This window comes from Helicoverpa zea, chromosome 13 (assembly GCF_022581195.2).
Source record: "Helicoverpa zea isolate HzStark_Cry1AcR chromosome 13, ilHelZeax1.1, whole genome shotgun sequence".
Classification (NCBI taxonomy): Eukaryota; Metazoa; Arthropoda; class Insecta; order Lepidoptera; family Noctuidae; genus Helicoverpa; species Helicoverpa zea.
Genome location: NC_061464.1, coordinates 4,761,168 through 4,787,161, shown reverse-complemented (window position 1 = coordinate 4,787,161; position 25,994 = coordinate 4,761,168). Strand labels below are relative to the sequence as shown.

At 34.6% G+C, this 25,994-nt stretch overlaps 1 protein-coding gene across 1 annotated transcript in view; it reads left to right on the top strand.

Annotated features, from left to right (window-relative positions):
• The window catches only part of LOC124635532 (head-specific guanylate cyclase), a 106,137-nt gene that overhangs the window by 1,959 nt on the left and 78,184 nt on the right, over nucleotides 1-25,994 (top strand). The gene's annotated exons all lie outside the window — the stretch shown is intronic.

Genomic DNA, 25,994 nt, shown 5'->3' with positions numbered 1-25,994 from the left:
ACAATATGGGTTGATAGAACCACGTATCCTCCGTAAGGCGGACTACGGAATAGTAATGATTCTTCAGGTTTCAGTTTGTGGTACCATATCCATACCTAAGACAAGAGCCTCTTTCTAAGTTATTTCTAAGGTTGGTTAAATCATCTGTATTTCAAATACGTGAATGATAATTTTGTATAATTTTCTTCAACGTAAAATAGCGTGTGCGAATAATTTGATTGGGTTCAAAAGGCTCCTTACTAGCCACCCAGTTCCAAAAACATGCTTTACAAATAGACGTTTTGGCACAAGTAGCTGTCCTTAAAAAACATGTATAATCTATCTGGCTTGAATATCCATTTCTTCCTTATAAATCTTACAGGAATCTACTTTGGGACAACACTTTAAGGCTGTGAAGAATTCTTCAGAACTATCCAGAATAGTTCATGTGATAAATTCAATTTGTACATTTTCCTCAACGGTTTCTTACAAGCAGTTAGAATCGCGTTTCATGGGCTTCAATCACATTTTATTAAAGTCTTACAAATACTGCTATATCATAACTCAACTCGGAATTCTTCTATTTATAGAATTAAACTTATCTATATTATATTTTATATGCTACCTTTCACATAAGTAAAATTGGGCAATTGCTTTTCTATGTAAACCTGACACTAAGTGAAATAGGGTTTTTATGAAATGAATCCCAAAATGGCCAAGTGACAATAAAGTCAAATAAAACGAATTCCTTTTTATTTGTACTTTATCTTTAGGTTTATTCTTGAAGACGACAAAAGAGACAAGTTTGGCAATCTATACCTGATACAGATACCCAACCTTTGCAAAAGCAGGAAAGTCATCCGTATTGCCTACAATCGTAAACAAAAATAAGCCTTCGCATAAGTAAGGCAACAAAAGCTATTAAGAAAGTTTATCGCTTCTCAAGTATGCCAAGTTAGTTTGAGTCAGGTCAAGGCAAATCTTGGATCCATGTCTCTCAATCTTGGCTTCTCTTCAAGCAATAGATAAGCACCGTTATATCTGTTTATATAAGATGCAAAATAGAATGGTCCATTGCAATGGCTCGTGGCTCAATAGCAGCCACATACCTACACAAATGCTTAACTATTTTGGCCGTGGTCGGAATGGATGGTTCTTTTTTAAATTAAGATCTCATCTTTTCTCTTAGTGCGAGGTAGGTTGTTGGTCATTGCTGTCATTAAAGATCTTTGCTTTTTTCATTGTTAGTCAAAAGCCAGAATGTATGATGATCATTCCTGTCTAAGGAAGGCAAGTTAAGTTTCTCTTTCTCTAAGAAGGTAGATAAGTCCGTTACTGTGGAAGTCAAATAGGTATTGACTTCATTTAGCCAGGTTTATTAACTGAAGATGCATATACTTAGCTGGCCTACTAGGCTTGCTTAGGCATTTACTGTCGCTACTTTCTTTGCAAAAACAAGAAACAAACATAAGTTCAATAACATATCCAGATCAATCCCGAACTTAGGAAAAGTTTACACGACAAATCATTTCATCATCATCATCATCATCATCAGCCTATCGCAGTCCACTGCTGGACATAGGCCTCTCCAAGTGCACGCCACTGAGATCTATTTTCGGCTTCTCGCATCCAGCTCCTGCCAGCCGTCTTGCGCAAGTCATCACTCCACCGTGCCTGAGGACAAATCATTTACGACGGAATAATTCTGAAGTCAAATAGAACCCGTGAACATAAAATATAGCCAATTCCAAGCATGTGGGTGGCTATGTGATAATAAAAAATACATTTTCGTTTTCCGAACGCTAAAATTTGTTTATGGTAATTTATATTTCCTGAAGTCTCTGGTTTTGTTTATGGTCTGCAATAAATATAACGTGTTTGATTTCTGTTATCGTTATGACTGATTAACCTTCATAAGTCATTTATTTATAGCATTCTATAAATATGGTGTCTAGTCTGGTTTTTTGGACGAGGTTTGGAAGTTGGTGAATTAATCATAGAGTGGGAGTGCCTATTGCTAGATTTCTTAGAACCTCGTATTAGTAGACTTTCTCCTTCTTTATAATGAATTTATACTATGCTTATTCCTTTATAAATCCATATAATGAGAGAAGTTGGCATCTCCCGTTGGGTCCAATGAACACTTATATAATTTACAAGTTTTTTTTTTTTTTTTTTTACTAGACAAACGGTCAGTTAAAAGTTATGCAAATATTATTATCAAACAGTTACCGTTTCAGTACTGAGGAAGCCGTTCGTGTAGGAAAAACAAACCCATTAAATTCCGAGTAAGAGAATTTTACATATTTTTGATGGAATTGCAAATTCATCATTATTTATAGGTAGGTACGCTGGTGAGGATTTAGTATGATTTTAAAACATTTATTTTTGAGTCAATTACTTTAAAGACTTTTACTTTTTAAAGTAGCTACTAAAGATATATTTACTGAAAACAAGTTTTTCAGTATAATGACTGGTTTTGGGCTCTGCGATTTGGGTAGGCAGGTTTATTTGTATAAATACTTAGTGTCTATAATGTTTTGTACTGATGTGGGTGTGTCATAGACATTAGTCTACTCCACATTTTTTAACTTTATTTCATTCTTATGTATTCTCAACAAAAACAGAAATTAGTTTCTCTCCGATATTAAAAGGGACTTATTATTTTTTTGGGACGGCAAAATGATTCAGGATCTCATCAAAATTCTTGAAATGTTACGAGTAAATTGTTCATTTTCTTGTGAGAATTGCGTCCTACTTGTCAGTAATAAGTTACTGTGTTTTTTTTTGTTTAGTTAATTTGAGAAATAAGTAGCTTTAGGAAGCTCCGAACGATCTTATATATGTGCTGTATTCGTTTGTATTTAAAGGACATGTTATTTGTCTTTAAGTGGCACTTCATCTAAATATACAGAAAAGCTATTAATGTTAATATCTACAATTATATTTAATGCTTATATTTTAAAGCTAAAGAGATTTTAGTTTAGTTATCTCTGAAACTATTGTTCAGGTTTGAAGAATTATTTCAGTATTTTTAGGGTTCCGTACCTCAAAAGGAAAAAACGGAACCCTTATAGGATCACTTTGTTGTCCGTCTGTCTGTCTGTCTGTCTGTCTGTCTGTCTGTCTGTCTGTCTGTCTGTCTGTCTGTCAAGACCCTTTATCTCAAGAACGCGTGGACGTATCAAGATGAAATTCACATGAAATGCTCAGGTCTGTTGTCCCTTTAAGCTGTGAAAATATCAAGCTTCTAAGCCAAGCCAATCAAAAGATACAACCGATTATGTCGATATTTTCAACAAATTCTCGACACTCGCAAAGGAATCAAAACCTACAGGGTACTTCCCGTAAACTCAGAGTCTTGAAATTTGGCATGAAGTATTGTCATATAATGCAAATATAGGAAAAATTACGAAAATCTCATTTTTTTAGTTATATAATATAAAAAAATATATTTTAATAAAATGAAACTTACTACCTTATTTCTCACGAACGAATAAAGGTATCAAATTGAAATTTATACCAAATACCTAAGTCTATTGTCCCTTTAGGCAGTGAAAAAAACAAACTTCTAAGTTAACGCGATCAAAAGATACAGCAGTTATACCGACACCTTAGACGAATTTCTGTCACACGCTAGGGAATCAAAACCTACAAGGTACTTCCCGTGAACTCAGAATCTTGAAATTCGCCACGAAGCAGCGTTATATAGTACAGATAAAGGAAAAATTGCGAAAATGATTAATTTGAAGTTACATAAAATATTAAAATATTATTTTTGCTTACACGACATAATATTTTTTAATAATTATAAACTTACTAACTACCCTTTTTTACATGAACGCGTAGAGATATTAAAGTTGAAATTCATATCAAACACTTCTTAAATATAATTGCCACTAAACTATGAAAAATTTTAAATCATTCAAAGGTCATTGGGCACCTTAGTATGAAAACCATACCCACGGCGGATACGAACGAAATATAGCACAGTATAATGATAAAGGCTCTGATTTACTATGGCATTAGTCGCATCTATGTGAACCGTGAGAATCTAGAGAAAATCAGGTGTAAACATCAAATATTTTCCTCATTTCAATGGGGAATTTAAACGACCAAATTTGACGGATTTGAGAAATCATTTCTTTGTAGTGAAAGAGTATACTCGCCGTTTATTTCCATTGTCATCAGGTCAGGATCTGATGATGGAAATCCTGAGAAATCGAGGGCAACTATAAAAAATTGTAGGCATGCATAGGATTAAAACTTGATTCTCAGATGTATGTCTGGTGATACTATCAAACAGTGAAAGTTTAGAGCTTACCTGATGATGGAGACGTGAGAAAGTCGAGAGAACTCTATGCATGTTTAAAAAAATAATAGATCCCATTAGTAGTGAATTCTCATCACCTAAAATAAAATAAGCTCCAACACAAGGTTACGTTATAAATTGTAAAGGAGTTCCCATAACTATATCTGATCTTTGCTATCGATCCCACAATGGCAGTTAAACCTATCTATGTGGAAAGTCTTCGCCAATACGAATAAAATAAGCCCAAACACGTGGTAGTTGCAACATACCGTTCAGGAGTTCCCTCGACTCTCTGTAGTCTCCATAATCAAATCAGCTCCAAACCTTCACTGTTTACAAGTACCCTCAAAAATACACTCACATGTCTGGTTTTGACTCGATGCGTGACTACAATATTCAAGAGTTGCCCTCGATTACTCAGGGTTTCCAGATCCTTTCTTTATGAAAAGTCTTTAACAATAAAAACTAGCATTGCAACCTGTAAAATCCTCTGAAACTGCTTGTCTATTATATTTTTCAAACGATCCTGGACATTCAAAGAAACGTCATACCATTCTCCACGATTTAAAACTACTTTGATTCATGTCCGCCACTTTTTACAAAGCGGGTCAGATATGCCCAATGACCTTTAAGACATAATTAGTTATTTTCAATCAGATTTCTGAATGATGACTATAAAATGTTGTATATAAATAACTTTAATAAAATAACTTTTACAAGGTACTGGCCTACTATTTTAGTTATATTATAAAATAAAAAATATTAGCTATTTTGACTCTCACGAAATTACCATAACTATGATTGTTCTAAACTGAACGGTTGGCGCGAGACTCACTTTTTATCTAACCAGGATTTGTACGAAACCCTCGGTGCGCGAGTCCGACTCGCACTTGGCCGGTTTATTTTATTCAGGTGCGCAGAATATGTGGAATGCAAATGACACCGCTAGTAGAAACTAGTATAATTGTTTTTTTTTTTTTTTAAACAAAATAATAATATGTAAAAGTGTTTCCTCCCTAATAAATGTAATTACTGTCATTTTTCGAAACCGATACACAAACGATATCCATTCCCCACTTAAGAACCCCACAAAATCAAAACGGTCACTTTATTACATACGAGTATTGCACTCGCATTTCCCCTACAAACGTTATTAGACTCGGAGCCACTCAAATCAAGGAGTGTCGGTAACAAAACGGGTCAAGCAGTAACGTACTGCAATACCTCGGCATTGACAGGGTTGATTACTTTTATTCTATTTTGAGTTAGTTATTATTTTTTACTACATAACTTAATATTTTTTGTATTATATAGTTCAACAGAGATATTCGTGAAACCACTGGCTAAATACATATGTACAAGCTTTTCCTCACCACTTGATGTAATTTCTGACCTCTCTCAATACCGATACACAAACGATCGCTTAAGGACCCCACAAAACCAAAAAGGTCACTTTATTACATACGAGTATTGCACTCGCATTTCCCCTACAAACGTTATTAGACTCGGAGCCACTCAAATCAAGGAGTGTCGGTAACAAAACAGGTCAAGCAGTAACGTACTGCAATACCTCGGCATTGACAGGGTTGATTACTTCTTTTGTTGCTACGTATATTGCTCTGCATTTACGGGTTAATTGGTCGTTTAGAAGCTAAAAACGTTTATAATTAACTACAGGTAAATTTATGTTATTTTTGGAATCAATTTGAGTCATAGATGTGTTTATTTTAGCAATTGTTCTGTTTTGACAGAGATGGTTTCATAATATGGATGCCATTAAGACTGGGATCATTTTATATGTATTGGGAGGATTAGTCCAGGAGTGGAACATAACAGGTTAGAAAAAAAAACAATACACACAAACAATTACTACCAAACAATTACAATTACAAATAATTTTTAGCGTAAACATACGCTAAAAATTATAATTACGCTACAAATTAAATTATTACACGCTAAAAATAAAAAAAAATATCGCTAAAAAAAAATAAAAATATACAAATTATTATACGCTAAAAATTATACAAATAATAATATATAAAAGAATTATATAAAAACCAATGTGTCATTGTCGGTGCAGCATATTTTTTCCTCCCATTTTCTTCTATAAACTGAGTCAAACACTGAATAATCAAATAATTTTTAGCGTATGTTTACGCTAAAAATTATTTGATTATTCAGTTACACTGCGTAAACATACGCTAAAAATTATTTGATTATTCAGTGTTTGACTCAGTTTATAGAAGAAAATGGGAGGAAAAAATATGCTGCACCAACAATGACACATTGGTTTTTATTGGCAATGCCTGATAAGAATCCGTACATAATGTTTATATCATGACCAATATTAATGCAAAATTGCATAACGGAACGTAAAATACTAACCGTTATTCCTGTTTAACATCATGAAATGAAACAGTTACGACTAAATTAAGAATGGTCCAAACTCGATTTCTGTAAATAGACATTTCAGTGAGGAGAGATTTTGTAAACAAAGTATAAAGAGTTCAATATGCTTTCCATCAATCATTTTTTAGATATATTATAAACTCTTTAGTTATATACTTTATTTGTCTGTTATGCTGTTTGATACAAGGGTTAGAGTTTAGTTTCGTCATCATCATTTCAGCCATAGCACATCCATTGCTAAACATACGTAGATACAAGATATTTTATTTTTATAAACATGGGTCTACATAGAATTATGCAGGTAATATATACGTAGCGTAGGTTCCCATTGTTTTCCAAATTGACTAGAAAGTTACCTAGTACCTATAGTTTACCTTGATTAAATATCGTGGCGTCCAGAATACGATTGGTTGATTTTCGGCCACCTTGTCTGTTCTCCTTGTTGAGATCAGCCAGTTAGGCAGAACATTATAATTTTGCAGAAGCATTTGCGCAGGCCCAGGTGCACTCTCTACTCCCTCATTCTCATAGCCCAAGTTACAGAATTCTTTATTTGCATGTGCACGAAGTACTTTCCTAAGCGCATGTTTCTAATATAAAAAATAAATAATAAAATAAGCATAAGTTTGTCATTTTTGTTCCGATTCAACTCAAAGTCATTCTTTTGTTTGCCTCTAATCAAATCATTTTGTATTTGCCCATTTCATGCACACAAATGATACGTAATATAATATCAAGTGTCAAGGCGAAATTTTTAATTATAATTAAAAAATATTTCAATGGCCTTTTCGTATAATGTGTTCAGTTAAAAAGATTATGTGGCGTGACAAGTTCGCGTGTAGCACCACCGTTTATTAATGTTATAGTTAAAACTAAGGCTAGTTATTATATTTTGAGTTTGTTATTATTTTGTAGTACTTTACTAACTTAATATTTTTAAACAATATTTTTTAACAAATGCAAATTTATATAGCGTAACATATCTCAGTTTGAAGTACACTTTAAAAGCAGTCTTTAAAATGTAAAGATAGTGTAATTCATGTAATTTCTAATCCTACTAATAATGCGAAAGTCCGTTTGTTTGCTACGCTTTCACGCAAAAAACTACTTAAGCGATCATCATGAAACACACATTCGTACCTACACATATTCTTGGTGGTACTAGAATGAACATAGGATATATTTTATCAACACACCACGCAGGTGACGCTAGCTACTTAGTTAGCTCTATAAAAACGCTAGCAATTTCAATTTCTCAAAGATATTTTTTCCTACGACATCTACAGCTTTTTCATTTTCCACTGAGTTTTTCAGACAGACAGAAATCTACAGAAATGTTTTTGCAACTCATAATTGCAAATTTGTGGCATTTACTTTATTTAAACTCCACAGGGATTCCCTCCAAATGAAACGTCTAGCCATGCATGAAAGTTAATATGAATTATAAGTTTTTATATTTATCTTGTAATTAATCATACTGCGACTGGTTCACAATTTATGTTACCGTAAATAATGAAAAGCTTTTGGCTTGATTATTATTTTTCTATTTGATAATAGTTTTGGTATTTTGTGCTCTAGCTATGTTGTCTTCACTGTTGCGCGTCTGAAATTCTGAACTTGTTGTTCTGAACTGAAATATTTTCAATATTTTAAGTGTCCTGGTATTGACATTTGTATTCATTACCATGACTTGCACTACTAAAATTGTGACGAGGGATCCAGAAAAAAAGTGGCCTTCCTTATATGAACTGTTTGACAATTTTTTTTTTAATTGGACCAGTAATTCCTGGCGCCGTAGTTATACTAGACAAACTTTTTCATCAGTTTTACATTAAATATTAATATAAGAAGTATACATAGTTATGTACCTAATACGACTAGACAAATAACCTAGATCGCTTACGAATTTATCTTACAAACGCTCCAGCATTCATCTGGGTATGTCATTGAACAAATTCCTCTCTTATCGAGTTTTTCGACGAGGCCTTGGGCCGCTCGTTAAGACGCGACGGGCGGCCTCGACAAAACTGCATCTTCGTAGTTTAACCGTAACGTGACTTGAATTCAACGAGGTAATCGGTATTTGTGTGATGTGGTATTGTGTTCTCGTGTATTTATGTGGATAATAAAATAGCGTAGGAATAGAAGTAGAAAGTGTATTTGAAGACTTTTGGAATCTTTTAATTATCCAGTGAGCTCTTCCATTGTTCACAGGAGTGTCAGTCAATCACTCACAAAATACTCAGCTATGTTCTTTTGCTGCGTTGTTCTAATGCTGCTAATAACTTTTTCAAAAAATCCCAAAACGAGCTTATTTTGAGGTTAAAAACATGACGAACAAAGTTTACCTTGGTCATAGATATTTGTAAAATATAATAGTAATAATGGCTGTATGTAGGTAAAAGTAATGATATTTATGTACCTATACTGAAAATATCTATACATATAATAGGTAAATCTGTAGAAAAGTAATTTTTGTACATTGAAGAAATTGACAAAAAAAATAGCCAGCATGTTAAAGGATAACTAACAGAACCCATTTCCATCATTTTTGTCTGTTTGTCTGTTTGTCTGATTATCTGTTTGTTTGTTCGGGATTCACGTAAAATCTACGAATTAAATACAGACAATGCTTATATACAAATATTCTACGTAACTTGGGGTATTACTTAGTTTTTGTTTCATCGAAATCGATTCACTCTATCAAAAGATATGATTAATTTTGTGAATTCAAGATGTAAAATATTACGACACGCAATCTATTTGTCAAAACTGTACATTTGAATGTTGTACTTATATTAGTTGATCGGCCTATTATTAATCTTTACACAGAAAATCACACCTTTATAAGTAACTTCGGAAGAAAAAAAAATATGAAAATTTTGTTTAGCCAAGGTTAAAGTAGCTCCATCTGTGGTAAATAAAATACATCAAATTTGTCAAAGGAGCGAGGTGGTAAATGACAATATTACCATACATTCTTTATAGAGGATTATTATTTCAACAGATGGAGTAGTGTATTTTCCGTAATTCACCATATTTTAACACGTAGTGAAAAACTTCACTTGTGGAATTTAATTCCCAATGTTCGTAAATACACAAATCTTTTGCATTAATTTTAAAAATTAAAAATAAACTTATATATACAACTTAAAACTAATACATTGCATCAAAAAATTGCTCCTTATCGCTGTCACTGGGTAATGTACCCAGAAGGCTGGCAGCATTGCCACGTTGGATGGCAATGCTGCCGGCAATACGTAGTGTAATTTTTCGATAGACATTTCAATAGTGTTTGTCAGTTTGCCGTGCCACATCAAAATCCAACTATAATTATTACCTTGATGAAAAGAAAATTAATAGTTCTCAGCCAAATTTAAAACGGTGCCATCTAAATTATTTTTTGAACATTATGTCAAAAATGATGACTTTAGTGGAACAATTAATTATCATTTAATGTTACAGATGGAGTTCATATCAGGAATTTTCATAAACATAGTTTAGCTTATCTTCCACTAATGTGGTGGCCTTAGAACAAATTACTTTGAGTGAGTAGTATTAAGTAGACCTTAATTATTTTTTCTGATGCAAAATATATAAACTTAATCCTAGAAGAAATGAGGATCTATCTCTCGCAAGCGCTGCTAAGCGTGAGGAAGGTAATGTAGGATTCTGTAACTTTAAAAGCAAGCCCAGATACAAAGTGCAGATAAGAAATGGGAGCTCTCTCTATTTAATACCATACACTATACCATACACTATACCATACACTATACCATCTATTTAATACCATAGACATGCTTACTTTCAACTTCTGATCGCAAATACACTGTTCACGATTACGAACAGTCTCAGTAAGACCCGAGCCAAGTCTAAAAACCCTAAAAAACACCTTTTATATAAAACTACGTTTGATGTCATTTAATCACAAAGACAGAATTGTTCTCTGTTGCAAATCCTATCCACCTATATCCTATCCTAATCCAGAATGCATTGCAGGTGTGCATTGCACAAAAACCAATGGTATCCTATTCGAGAAGTCAAAAGAGTTGACCTGCCAACGTCAGCTTCTGCGCTAAGCAAGTGTTCTTAATAGTACCATCAGAATTACATTGATCGTTGAATGAGGTGAATAAATTTTCAGAAACCACAATAACAGTAGGAGCCAAAGCGTATTATCGCTTCATAGAGCTCTGATTGGCCCCAGGTGACCAAGTCAGGTCTGAGTTGTTCGTTCATCAGATCTTTGAAAGTGTTTCGGTGGATACTTACTGTCGTCCTGTTTACGTGTGACACAAAATATGGTATATAAACGTCCTCCGCAAGAGCGAAATTTTCCCGGTGTGCGGTAGTGACGCACAGTATACAACACTTATGTTTCTTTTGATTTGCTGGCTCCACCAAGAAATGACAAATTGCGAGCGTACATTCTGAAAATCTTGGCAAAACTACAGGTTTCAAGTACGAACACATGAAGTGGACTCTCACAGATACGTACATTTTGCCTATTCGTGAACTAATGCAAACATTTCGGTGGAGTCCCGGCTTAGGCCTCCCCCACATTAGGCGTGCGCGATCCTCGGGCGTGTGAGTAGCGCGGGCGCCGCGCGTGCGTCGCGAGCGCGCTGCGTGAGCGTCGCGTTTTGCTGCCCTGCGGCATTTGCAGCGCGCTCGCGGCGCGCACGCGCCGCTCTCCTTGACGTTTAACTGCTAAGGCGTTTAGCGGGCGGCGGGGATAGCGGGCGAAGGGGTAAGAACGCAACTCGAGCGCCGCGTGCTCGCCGCGAGCGCGTCGCTTGCACTCTTCACACATGCCGCAGGGCAGCAAAACGCGACGTTCACGCAGCGCGCTCGCGACGCCCGCGCTACTCACACGCCCGAGGATCGCGCACGCCTAATGTGGGGTCAGCCTTACCATGAGTAAGTGAAACTATCCTACCCTATGCGCCTGCTGATGATGATGACTCATTTTATCATCCATCCAGCTATTCCCCAACTATGTTGGTGTTGGCTTCCAGTCACCGAATCTGTTTGAGTACCAATATTTTGCTTGGAGCGACTAGCTATCTACCTATCTTCAATCCAGTCAACTACACAGGACGATATCCATGGTAAGACTGACAGACTTTCTGGCTTCTGATTAGTCGCAGCAGCTGCAGAAAATGTACAAATGACAGCTTTGTCAGACTCAAAGCATATAGACATAGATTATACCTGTTTCCTGTGAAAATCACTTACGCACCATACGTAATAATTTTCCAAATTGGCTGAACAACGTCACAAACTTTACTTCTTTTGTTTAGATAAATGGTCACATCCACAACACAACCTTGATCAATGAATCTATGCGACTGCTAAATGCTAATCCTAATTATACTGTCACGTGAAAGAATGCACCTACGGGATAAGTAGTATTTTGACGATTCTATATTGCCCACGCAGACGAAGTTGCGGGCAACAGCTAGTTATCATTATAAAAATTGACCCTCCACTTATATATATATCTCATACATTTCTGAATAGATATCAATTTTCAGCTCCGGAAAAAGCAACTGCAGCGAATATTAAAAAGTTAGCAACTGCAATACGTTTCATTATTCAATGAAAACCTCTCATAACTAGCGGCACTTGATCATACAAAAAATTGAGCTCGTAAACTCGGAGCGCGTGTAGCATCGTAAATCATCGAATGTTTTCGCCAACCCGAATAATGTTCGGCTTATGAAAGAGGATAAAAAACACGGAGTAATGAAAGTTGAGTGGACATGCCGTAATGCAGGTAGATCAGGCGCCTTCTGCTAGATCAAATTCGTACGGTGGGCGTGACCAAAACGATCACTGACGAGGCGTTCGGGTTCTTTGAGACATCTGTCAACTATTTTCGACGACCTCGATGGCGCAATGGTCACCATGCCGGACTGCCGGACCTGAGGTCCCGGGTTCGATTCCCGGTTCGGTCAACATTTGTGTGATGAGCATGCTTGTTGGCCGTGGTATGGGTGTTACAATATGTATTTATAAATATGTATATATGTAGCTATATGTAGTTTATCAGTTGTGTTAGCACCCATAACACAAGTTAATTAATAACTTACCATGGGGCTAACCGACCGTGTGTGAAAAGGTGTCCCACCATTATTTTTGGTATGATAAAAGATTGTCGGATCCAAGGTAGGCTTATAAGTGAGAAGACAGTAAACGTTCCTCGTCCCCCTCACACCCGCATTGTGGCGCGCTATTTTCTTAGGGGTTTTCCGTTATGGCACCTCCGCTCTCTTTTGTTCTCCACGATAAAAAATGATTTGTTGGCTGCTTCAAACAATGATGCACCATCTTTGAAGTAGAAGAAATATTGTTTGTTTCTATACTTGAGTTTATTTTAGTCGGTTATGATGATGAAGAGCAGGTTGCTGTTTTGTACGTGTTATGAGGCAATATGGATGAGTTAATTTTGAAAGCAATGGTCTTATTTCTTCATAACATTCATGGTTAGCCCTGATGAGCACCACATGGATAGATCAAACAGCACAAATAGGGAACCGCATGGATAGATCAAACATTTGCTAGCATTCAGACAACTATGTGAGGGTCAGATTTCAGTTTAACTGGATGCAGCTGAGTACCAGTGTTTTACATAGAGCCACTGCCCATCTGTCATCATAGAGCTCTCAGTTTCCTAGGCAACCCGATACTCCATGTTAAGACTGATTGACAGACTTTCTGGCGTTTGACTGTCGACTGCAATATCAATGTAATATCGATTTTCGAATGACAGCCTTCTAATTCACCCATCCACGTACACACCGCGCCAAGCATTGCTCAACCTTATGATCAATCCACCCGTATTCTTACTTAGACACGCGCTATTTCCAACCAGCATTTTTGCAACATTCAGTAGGTACTGAAAAATCCTTTAAAGTTTCTCTCGAAAGAACAAATACGAGGTAAAATGAGCTTCGTAAATAGAACTACCTCTCATGGCAGTTGCAGTTCTTTGAGTAACGGGATGCTGTAAGTAAATAAGTTTGTTTACCAGCCAAACAGATAAAAGTATGAAGCCGTTGTTCCGAAGTATTGGAACTATTGTGTACTTAATGTGGTATTTTTCAGTTTGCTAACAAATAGTTTGCTTTAAATCTTTGCATGTGGGTTTGGATTTCGCTTTTAGGATATTGGTTGATTTCGTTTCGGTTTTATTATGTATTTGTATGACTGCAGAGTTCTCTTAAATGAAATAATACGATTGAAAAGAACTCTTAAATAAAATAACTGTATTTATGTGTCCCATTAGGGTTGCTTTTATAAATTAGAAATGTGTGTTAGGTCACAGTTATATATAATAAAATAAATAATATATTAGGAAACATTTCAAATAGAAGATGGTATATAAAATCAACTATATAAATATGGAGAAAATGGAGATGAATAGTAGTGCGCACATTAGGACCACGTATCTGGCCGATATCAGACAGACTAAAAACTTTGATTGGATTTACCTTCAAAATAAACTGCTACCCAACCATCGGCCAACATTTTATTCTTTGTATGTACGCTTCTTCAAAATTAATTAAAACTAAGCACAGCATAATATCGATTTAGGCAGACGGCACAAGTGCGACCCACATTGCAGTCTAAGTTTCAGCCTGTGGGTAGGCAGTTATTTTTGGAAATAGGTCGTACGGGAGACAATGTGGAGTCGGTTAGGCACTATAGTATACTATACTATGCGGGCACGTTTATCTCGCTTGCTGTTTTAGTAAATGGAAGCTGTAACGAGGTGAAGGGGTAGATGTATTTCTAGCTCTAGGTGGTCTAAAGGGGAGGTTCTACCGGTGTGTGGTAGTGTGTGGCTTAGATAAGCACAAAAGCTTCTGGTCTACTTGCTCTAGAAAACAGTTAACAATTGCATGTGAATATAATTTATGAAATTTCAGCGAAATTGCCACCTTTCAAACAATCTAATGCTAGCAGTGGACTCGCAAACATTTTCGAAAGTACGTTTGGGTATTTGGGTTTAACTGAACCAAAACCAATCATATTACAAGTTATCTTGAAGTAGACTTCTAGAAGAGTGACTTCAGTTTTCATTTATGGAATCTAATACCCCTGAATATAAGTCAGTTTATAGAATAACTAACTTGTACTTAACAAGTCTAATTTGATATTAAGTTACTTACACATAAGATTAAATCATAACACGATTAACGTTTAACTAAACAAATGAGACTCAGATTACACTGTCAACATCAATTTGCTTTAGCACCTCTTCAATTTATACACTGTATAACATAATTCTACAAGGCAAAACCACCCTTATGTTAAAAGCGTAAGATACAAAATTGCTTGCGAAATGTCGTGAAAAATTGTTCTCAATGGCCCATGAAGGTTAGAAGGTGATTTTGAGTCGTCTTTTGTTTGGCATTGTCAATTTTGTTTAGGGTTTTCTGTCTGGGTTTATTCATAAATGTTCTAATATATTTTTTTCGTATTAAGGTTTTTTTTGTACGGTTTCACCCACGTCGCTAGACTACATTCTTAGAGGTTCTGGATATACCTAAAGGAATCCTTAATTCTAACCTCAATCTAGACACACGGCAGTGTGTCCGCCAAGTTCGAGCAAAAAAAGTGACACACCGGCCGTGGGTTATATTACACGAACCATTTCGGGCCAAATTCGACCCCCTATAACTCAAAATCTATTTTATTTACGCATATTAAATTTCTAGTATCTGTTGAGACCCCCTCACTTATCTAAAATACAAAATTTCATTAATATACCTATTGTAGGTCTTGAGATATTGACGTCAGAAAATCGCTATTTTTACTATACACTCACTGATTGACTGACTGACTGACTGACTGACTGTCTAGGTGACTGTGGTCTAGGTTTTTGATGAGTGAGTCAAATTTCAAGTCAATACGACCATTGGAAGTCCAATGGTCGTATTGACTTGAAATTTGGCATGGAGGTAGTTCTTTGTGCAAAGGTAAAGGGAAAAATCTGAAAATGGCCATGTGTGAGTCGGTTTCAAAATAATGAAGGTGTAAATTTATACCCGGTGTTATACCCCTAAGGAACTAAAACGAACTAAATTTATCTATATTTATATAATATATCTTCGAATGGTCGTACCGATCTAAAATTCGTTACAAAGGTTTGTATTTAGTCAAAGTAAAGTAAAAATCTGAAAACGGCCAAGTGTGAGTCACTTTCGAAAATAACGAATGTGTAACTTTGATCCACGAACATAATATATGATAAAATGTCGCGTCAGTCAGTTGGTAAATCTAGTCTATTTAGTTAATCTAGTTCATTTCTTTGTAAGAAGCATAGTGCATATTCAAAAATCTGAAAGATAGTATAAATGAGACATTTCCTTAACTAACTTAATAATATGAAAAGAAAAAAATAAAATAAACAACCTTACAAAAATAAATGAAATCCCACCCAAAACAAAAATGTGAAAGACTGCCAAGTTCGATAATATGGGAATGCTTCGCCTATAAAAGAAGTGAGATCTGAATAAGTACCAAGTTCCATACACATACCTCAGTTAAAAATAGTTATTTTTAATGATGTTACTTGGCAAGTTTTAATATAAAATTAAATACTTGATTCATTGCGTTTAGTAGGTTTATAACAAGGTGTGTGAAAACTTGCCAAGTAACATCACTAAAAAGTAACTATTTTTAACTGAGGTATGTGTATGGAACTTGGTACTTATTCAGATCTCACTTCTTTTATAGGCGAAGCATTCCCATATTATCGAACTTGGCAGTCTTTCACATTTTTGTTTTGGGTGGTTGATTTAACAGCCTAGTTTAAAACACAATAATCTTATTTTTGCATTCACAATATTTTATGGAAGAATAAAAAAAGTATGACGAAAACTTTTACCTACACAGAACAAAGTTTAACCATCAAAAGCGTTTGTTGGAGTTTCGAACATCAAATAACGGAAACCACGAAAAGTAAATATTCTTTCTGAAAGAAAACTCTAAAACACCGACCGCCATTCCAAATTACTCAGCTGTCTTTTCCCCAAACAAAAAACCAATCCAAATCTCTCTTATCGAATTAGTTCTACAAAAACTTTCGTAATAAAACTCGACAAAAACAAGAAAATGTGCCCGTATCAATCCCGAACGTATCTCGAAAAAGCCTGTTTTATAGCCCACAAAAACGCCACATTCGAAATATACCAATAGGACTCGTTTAATCAGCGGGCTTGTATTTAATCAACCAATCAGAGCGCCAATCGTTGACAGTAAATATTATCGCGTAGCCAATAAAATTATATTAGTGCGAATTGAATGGGCGGCATAACGGATAGGCTCTCAAAATGATGGCGGTATGATTCTTTTTATGGGAAATCTATTGACCGATTCGTCGATGAAGGAAATGGTTGAATGTTGTTTTGGTCTTCAAATGCCAAGTAAGGTTTTTTTTATTTCCCATGAAATAAAATTGTAAATACACGAAACATTTTTCACGGATTTTCTTATCGTTTTTTCCGCACGACGCGACGATGCGTGTTGCGCGCAGAAAAATTGAGCGTAAGTATGTGTTTGGGTTAGAAAAACCTTATCAATATAAAAGCATATTTTAGGTACCTACACTCAATCAGTTTAACATAATATCAATATAAAAATTTATTTAATCTTTATATATTTTTTTGGATACGCGGAATAATTTCTACCAACCACGCTTTGACCTATTCCTAACTACATGTATGTAATTTCTACAGTACGTGATCCCATGCAACTCAATGCTTGCAATTTACTGAACAATAGTCGAAGAAACGGTCTCAGGGTCACAATATGACGTCACAATTCCCACTCACGAAGGAGTTTCGATATTAAACTCGACAGTGACGTCACAACTTGTTAATTAAGTTTAGGGGTAAAATTACTTTGTTTTTCGTGATCGCTTGTAATTAGAAATCAGCATATTAAGTTGACCTCAATAGAGTTTTATAAGGCTACGTAAATATTAAGGCGAAAATTACTGACTCATAATAAACAAGTAATAGGGAGCCCCTTTTGCCTTCAGATTTTTTAAAAAATTCAAAGATTTTTGAAAAGGGGTGGCAATGTTCGTATAGTAGATGACGAATCAACGGCCTAATTGTCTTGAAATGCATAGACATACCTCAACGAAATTTTCAAAAATAAAGGATGAAATGAATAACTTTTTTACATACTTTTTTACATCATAATCATTAATCATACGTAGGTATCTCAAATGATGTACATATTACCTGAATCATTTATTTTCTACGCTAGGCCTTAATATCCATTCAATACGTAACATTTTTTCTTACCAATTTGGTACTTTCTCCCGGGAATTGATGAAGGAAAAATTATGTATTATTCTATATACATTTATGTAATGTACGTTCATATATTCATTAGGAATTAATGAGTCCTTATTAGAAGCGTACGTCGGAGTAATGACTTATTGAATCGAATGTTATATCTTATTAATTATGATTGAATATGATATATCAATTTCTTTTGCTAATGTATTATTAGTCGACTGGCTGTTTCACGCGGTTTTACCCGTATCCTGAGGGATTTACTTCATTTATTTAATGCTAACCTGGTACATGGTGAGCAGTAGTTATTTTACTCAGATGATTTATGCTGTCCTAGTTTTTTCTATTTTGGTTTGACGTAATTTTGTAAATTGGTATTTGACAAAACACCTGCGTCCTGGGGAAACTTCTTACCACACCTGGTTAAAAATAGCCCATCTACAGCTTAGGCAGCAAAGCTTTCTAATTGTTGAAGATTTTTTAAGAAAAATCGGTCCTGTAAATTCGGAGCCTAATTCGATACTTACAAACAAACAATCAAATCTTTTCTCTTTATATAGACTATGTTTGATAAGTGAGTCTATACAGATTCTTGTATTTCATCAAAGTAATTACTGAATCCATGTTCAGGTTTTGTGTTCATTAATTAATACGCAATTTAGTGGATTCCTTGTATTAATTGTGTTATATTGGAATAACTTAGGAGATTAATGTAGTAAACCTTTACATGAATACGTATAGGTAGGTAGATTAATATTCTTAACCATACTACATACAGGTAATTATAATTGATTACTCGGTTTCAGGAGTTACAACACTAGCATTGTATTGATAAAGTAAAATGTTATTAAAGGTTGTAGCATCAACAGTTAATATTTCGAGGAAAATCAATCATTAATACTCTCATTGAGTGATATTATTATGTTAATCATCGTACATAACTAAAAAGCTGCCAGAAGTATAAACAGCAATTTGTATTAAGAGGACGAATTGGAATTTTTGGCGCCAAGGATCTCAATTTTTCTCAGTAAATACAAAACGGATCAAAATACAACTTGGTTACCTGAAAGTTCATGATATAAACCTTATTTTGTTAGACGTAGAAACATGATTAGGTAACTTTTATAACAGAGAAAAATATATCAAACATACCTCTTTTTAAAAAGAGATTCACATATTATGGGCAAACGGGACCGATTTAAGCCTCTTAACTTTTTTAGTAGTTGAGTATATACATACTCTTTAAAATTGTAGAAGGAATTTTTATCAAATGATCATTTCTAAATAATAAAATTACAAAACCATTTTGTCGCTTACGACTTTTAGTTATAAGCTAGCGCGCGTATTGTTATCCTCGCCCCGCTCAGACGCTCCGACCCCTTTTGGCGCCTTAGATGCGCGTGCCGGTTATGGAATTATTGTTGACCAATTCGTCGCCTTAATCCCTACTTAAAATGTTTACATAAAAAAAAAACATATCTCATCATCATTGCTTTCAATAATCTATTACAGACAGATTTAAAGAAATCCTATTCAAAACACTTAAAACATAAAATAGCCGACGAAAAGCAGAAATCCTCACAATATAACGAATTCTCTTTCATGACGATCGTTTCGTACACAATATGGCGTCTTTTTGCAATTTATTCGATACTTTTCATTCCCTTTTTACTACGAGGAAGTTGCCTCAGGGTATTCGAATGATAAATATACCATAAACTCGAAAAAACTCATCCAGAATATTGACAAACAATTTTTCATGATACATTAGTCTATACTCTACATTAAATTTGCAACTGTATGCAGTCAGCATAAGGCTGATTTGAGAGTGTAAGGCTGTTGGATCATAATCATGCTGTACGTAATAAATAACTATAGTTGTGTAATATTTAATACCAAATGCGCTAAGTTGGATCGTATAAGCGCAGTTTGGCGAAATGTCTGGGTGAGATAACATTCTATTTTATTATGCAATTCCTCCTAAATGTTGATTTAATGTATGGCACTAGAAGATGTATCTTCGTAAGATCCTTACGGACTATTTTTCGCATGGCTGCAAGGCTATATTTCGTCTCTAGGAAAATATGTTAAACCATATAGATTATTTTCACCCGCATCCCATGGGAACTGCTCAGCACAGCTTTTCTAGATAAATGGTTTATCTATTCCCTTTCTCACAGTGAAAGAATTTTTCAAATCTGTCTTGAAGTTCCTGAGATTAGGTTTAAAGTATCTGTATCAGTGACGGGCATTCGGACATTTTTAACGTCTGCATAATATTAGAATAAGATTATTCGAAGAATTTATTGGGCTGTTGCAAAACTAAATTATCCATTATTCAATATTTTTCACTCTAAGTACTTAACTATTAAAAATACCTCTAGAAGCTTTGCACCTACCACTACTATTTCCCTATAACCCAAATGTAGATTGGTAGAAAACGCCTTAGGCGTTAAGTACGCCGTTGTACAATGTGCAAAAAGTATTTAATATATGAATCATTCTTTACGGGCACAGCAATTCGAAGACTTTTTCTTTTTCTTTGACTTTAATTTAATAACAAAGTCTGTAATGAGCAGTAGGTATGAAGCAGCCATCTTGTCTTTACATTAGTAGTCAACGAGCATCGATACACTAGATTGAAGCATAAAAGTCAAGTGCTAGTACCGAATTAGGAGTAGGTATATACTGTTAATGACCTGAACTCATTGCCCAAATAGCTTGGTTAATGGACCACTATTTTTATAGGGTCTTTTATAACATAAAACCCTTGATATAGTTAGAAATGATGTTGAATATATATGTGCTAACATTGAAATTCTCATTTTAAGTTTGGTTTTAATTAAAATTCACAGAATGAGAAAGTGATAGAATGATGTTTTAGTATCATTTAAAATTGGGTAACATTTGGTCTTCAACTGCAAGATTCATAGTCTAGTTATGATGTGGTAATTCCTATATAGACCATAAATTCAACCACCCGAATGAGTCAACAATTTGTGTGCATGAATATGGCCATGTGAAATCTCTGTAAGATTTAGTATCTTTGGCTGCTTACACCTATGTTACTTACATATTCAAAATTTTAAAGCTGTGTTACCATTACTTCTCATAAATTATTGGTACTATGTTACTACAAAAGTGTCAACTACAGCAAAACCGGGGCAGCTTTATCCTGTACAAAACGTCAGGCCTTTTCGGCTTCGCACAAAGACGTCGATATTATCCAAATTTATCCGGGACTCAGTATAATAAATTCTTCGCGGAACCCTAGAATTTTGATGAACCCGGGTAAATTTTCGCCCGTTTGTCTTGGAACAAATTGCGGATAAAGAATTTGTCGGGGCTAGGACGCATCGTTTGAGGTAGCTTAAGGAACTCATTTAGACGGCAGGACAAACAATATTTGAAGTAGGTATTTACTTCGTTTTATTGTGATGGTTGTGTTATGAAAAACGGACGACTTAAGATTAAATTGTCGCTCAAATTAAAGTTCAAGCAATTTTTGATGATGAAGCAATTTTTAATAAGGTCAGTCTATGCCTAATTGCCCACTGCCCTGGGCTGGGCACGACAGCCGAATGCATCCTGACAGATGGGCCAACATCGTCACCCAGTGGTTGCCACAGGATTGTCATCGCAGGCGGGGTAGGCCCAGAAAGAGATGGCGGGATGACCTGGATGCCTACAACCCTGATTGGTGGGAGGTCTCAAAAGATCGAGAGGTGTGGAGGCAAAGTGGGGAGGCCTTTGCCCAGCAGTGGGACAGTACGGGCTAAGAAAAAAATAAAATAAAAATGCCTAATTGCGATACGAGATTGAATGCGTAATCTATGCATAATACATAATTGTACTCAGATGTTTTAGACAAGTCAATTAATACACTACATACAAAATAATCCAACTTTAATGATTTATTAACTTTTCCGTCGTCAGAATACTTATTTATTTTCCAGATGTTGAAATTTTAAATAAATTAAAAAAAGACAGGATCTATTTTAAAAAAGCCAGAGTTGCAGACACAATTATTTTGCATAGTTATCGTAATTATTTTAGCATTGCAGTTCAGCACACTGCAGTTGTCTCGTCGTCTAGTTGCGAACTGTTTTAAGGCTTCTAAGAAAATTGGATGCTCTATTTAAAGTTATGTCTGTTTTCTCATTTGCATTTTTTGTTTCGGTTCATAAAATTTAGTTTTCTCTAGTTGTTTAAATTTTTTGTGTACCTAGATATGTTTATGTTTGGCAAAAATAAAAATGTATTTTTTAATTAAAAATGGATTTAGTTTTTCGACATCAAGCTTGTTAGACAGAAAATTCTTAGTATTATTATAATTGTGAAACTGTCTGTCGTACTTACTGCCAAAACCCCTGAACTAATTCAAATGGAAATTGCTACTTACATAGTTTAGATTTAGGCCCTTCGAAAGGCCGCAGGCTACTTTTTATCAGATTGCGTACGCCACGAGTAAGCAAGCATATAATAAAATTACTTTAGAATAAGATACAAAATAAAATAAGCACAGCTTTATGTTCACAATACGACTTTTCCTATTTAATACATAATATTTATGAGGAAATTGAATGTATCATTGTGTTCAGCTTGGCCAATACCCAACACAATCCCATATATAAAACATATACCTACTAGAGTTATGTACGGTAGTTTATTCTTCCGCTTTCAAAGTTATTTGTTTATTCCACTATGTAGCGTCGACCATTTCAAATCTATTGTTTTTCACCCTTCGGCAAAACGTTATGGTATGCCTTTTTTGTTTTTGGCTATTGCAAATATTTTGAATGTGATTTTGCTTTTTAATTTATTTTGTGCTCAATATCCAGAATAGAATCAGCCCAACGTATACATTATTTATCAAACTATTTCATATATTGTTTTTCTACATCAAATATTTATTGAATATCTGGACAAAAAACTAAATAATTTACTCATAAAAAATATATATTTTTTAATAGAACGAAACCTATATTGGCATAAATTCTATCTCATAGTTGCGTAACGTTAATGTAAAAACAAAATATCTTATGATACACGAGGATTATCTAAAAACCTCAAACAAAAGGCTTGCCTTATAAATAATTCCAATACCTACCTTTCCTTAACTTAATAAATTCAACCTGACTCAAAATGTCCGACTACCTGCCTAAAATACAGAACATAAGGTCAAGATTGAATGGGGTTCCTAGAGGTCACGTGTGGATGAAAATCGGCAACTTAGAGACCCTTAAGGTCTTGGCACATATGAACGTCTCGGCAAGGCAGCTGTTGTTAGGCAGCTTCAAGCTCGCTCTCACCACGCCGTTGTCTTTGTATATTAACTGCCTCGTTGGTCTAGATATTGCAAGCGTGACTGCTTGGAGCCTGCGAGTTGGTGATTGATACACCCGTAAATCGGAGAGCACGCAAATGTCAGCCCTTCCTATGATGTCTCTCCGGTCGTGTCAGACTGCCGTCCCTTAGGGCTATGAGAGTAAAGGAATAGTGCGTGCACCTGTACCTGCACCTGTTGCAGTACTTATGAAGGTAAATGTCCTGTACAACTGGCCCATCTCCTTATATGAGAACAATCACCTACACGAGATCATCATCATCATATTGACGTTATAAAATATTTTATATGAGATACGATGTTAGGGTTAAATTAAAATGACAAGTCAATCTGATTGGAGCTGTCCATGCCTTATCGTTCATGTATGCCATGACCTTTATACGGAACTAGCAGAACGTGTAAGGGCTGACAATAACAGCAAACGAAAGTGGTTCTAAATGACAGGAAATTGACTATCTATGCAAGATATTGCTGTGAGGAAATAAGTTGATTCAAACTATGCTGGTATTGTAAAATAAGAAGATTTTTCTATTTGTTATTCAAGAACAACTGCTTTCCTTTGAGCCTTTGAAGATTTCTGTTGACTCATAAGCGAATAAGGATTCCTGGAACTATTTTGTGACTGGTTTGAGTTAGGTTAGTAACAAAACACGTAGATTATAAGTGGAAAAGTAAGACGTAGTAATATTTTAGAGGATCAATGTTAAAATCATGTAATTGAAGAAAAATTAAATTAATCCTTTTCACAAAACTTACCTAGTACAGACTACAGGCAGGTAAAAAGGTTCCAACTTAGTTGAGATAAGTATCAAACCCGAGGTCAAATATGTAATTTTCAGCTTACTTTCTTTGTAAAACTTATATAAAAATCGAACTTATCTCAAAGTTCTTGAACCTCAGAAACAAACGCGGCCACTATAATTTACTTGGTCAGTCAAGTAGACAACCTCGTTAAAACTTTACCTATAATAATAATAATTGGCTTAGTTTCATTATTATTAAATAGAAGTCTTACAATAGTAGTGCTAAACTTCTACACAGTTTCATATAATGCCCAATCTCCGAGGAATTTAAATGGTATCTCGAACTTTGTATTTCCCTAGTTAATTCGCTATTGTGAGTTCCTAAATGGTATTCTAATAGACAGTTTGATAATAGTGTTACTTACTGTATTTAATAAAGTTATCCTATTACAGTTTTCTGATAAAATAATATCTGTTCTGGTTATCAAAATGTAGTGTAATAAAGTAAATTTTGATAATATTTTTTTGCGTTCTATTCTTTTTTGACTATGGAAAAACTTTCCATAGTCAAAAAAAAGAGTGATATGAGAAGTAAGTAGGTATAGCAATTTGAAATGTCAGGAAGAGATAAACTGTTTTTTTTTTTAAACAGTACACAACACTAAACAATTAGAAAAAAATCCTCTTTGTTTAACCAATGCCACATTTTAGGCGAAGGGTTACACGAAAACATTTAACAATACTGCTGAAATAACCAAAACCTCAATTTCCCGCTCATAATTTTCAGCTGCTGTTCAAATTCAAAATATTGCATGAATCATAATATTTACTGTTATTGTATTGAATAAACTGCAAGCCGGAGAGACAGCGAAGCACAATATTGTAGTATTTTGCTCCCAAATTGGATGTTTGCACAACGATAACCCAGAAATGAAATGCTGTTTTATTTGACAAATTTTATGTAGGACTATAAAACTTAATTGTTCGGAAGATTTGCGGTTTTTATGCCAAACAGTGCAAAGTATTTTGTAAAACGTACCACAGAGTAATTGTAAAATAGGAAGAATTAAATTGTTATTTTTAACACATTAGGAAAAGAAAAAATTAAACTATAGGTACTGGTGGGTGTAAAGACTTAGTTATGCAAACATCAAAGTTCTTGTTATTGTTTAGATGAAAAAATAGATTAAATAACTTAAGAATTTTTTAACTATGTTCAGTCACCACATAAAAATATCACACACAATACAAGACTATTTTTCACCTAGATAAATCCGATATCCAGACTTAGATCTTGAACTCAAAAGTAACATTTTTGTTAGTTGATACTTCCAAAACGTACAAATAGAAATAAGTAAACGTGACAAACAAACAAACATTCTTCACACGTGCCATTACATGTACAAATATATAGGACGCGAACAAATATTCGCGATCCATGAAAATATTTCAACTATGTACGCTGAAATGTAGATATTATAATATTTTTAGTCTGTGAACGTTATGTTAGGGATATATTTACAGCTTCTGGTCTTTTGCATGGATAGTTTTTCATACTTTCGGTTGGAAATTCTAGGTATTTATAAAGAACTGAAAATTACGGAGTAATGTGTAGTTAAGTGCCATCTGAACTGTCCGATAACTCTATGGGTTGACAGTTAAGGCTTAGATCAGTAAAGACCTTACGAACTGAAGTATTTTGTTGAATCAACATATTCTTTAATTGTCAGTGGCGTTTAATTATCGTACCTACTTAATGAGTACAATACATTTTCTGTCTAAAAAAAATAAACATTTTCTTACTGCTCTTAAAACCCTTTAAAAACAAACATGTCATAAAACAAGATTTCTTAATTCAGTCTATAAAGCAATTAGCACGGAATAGG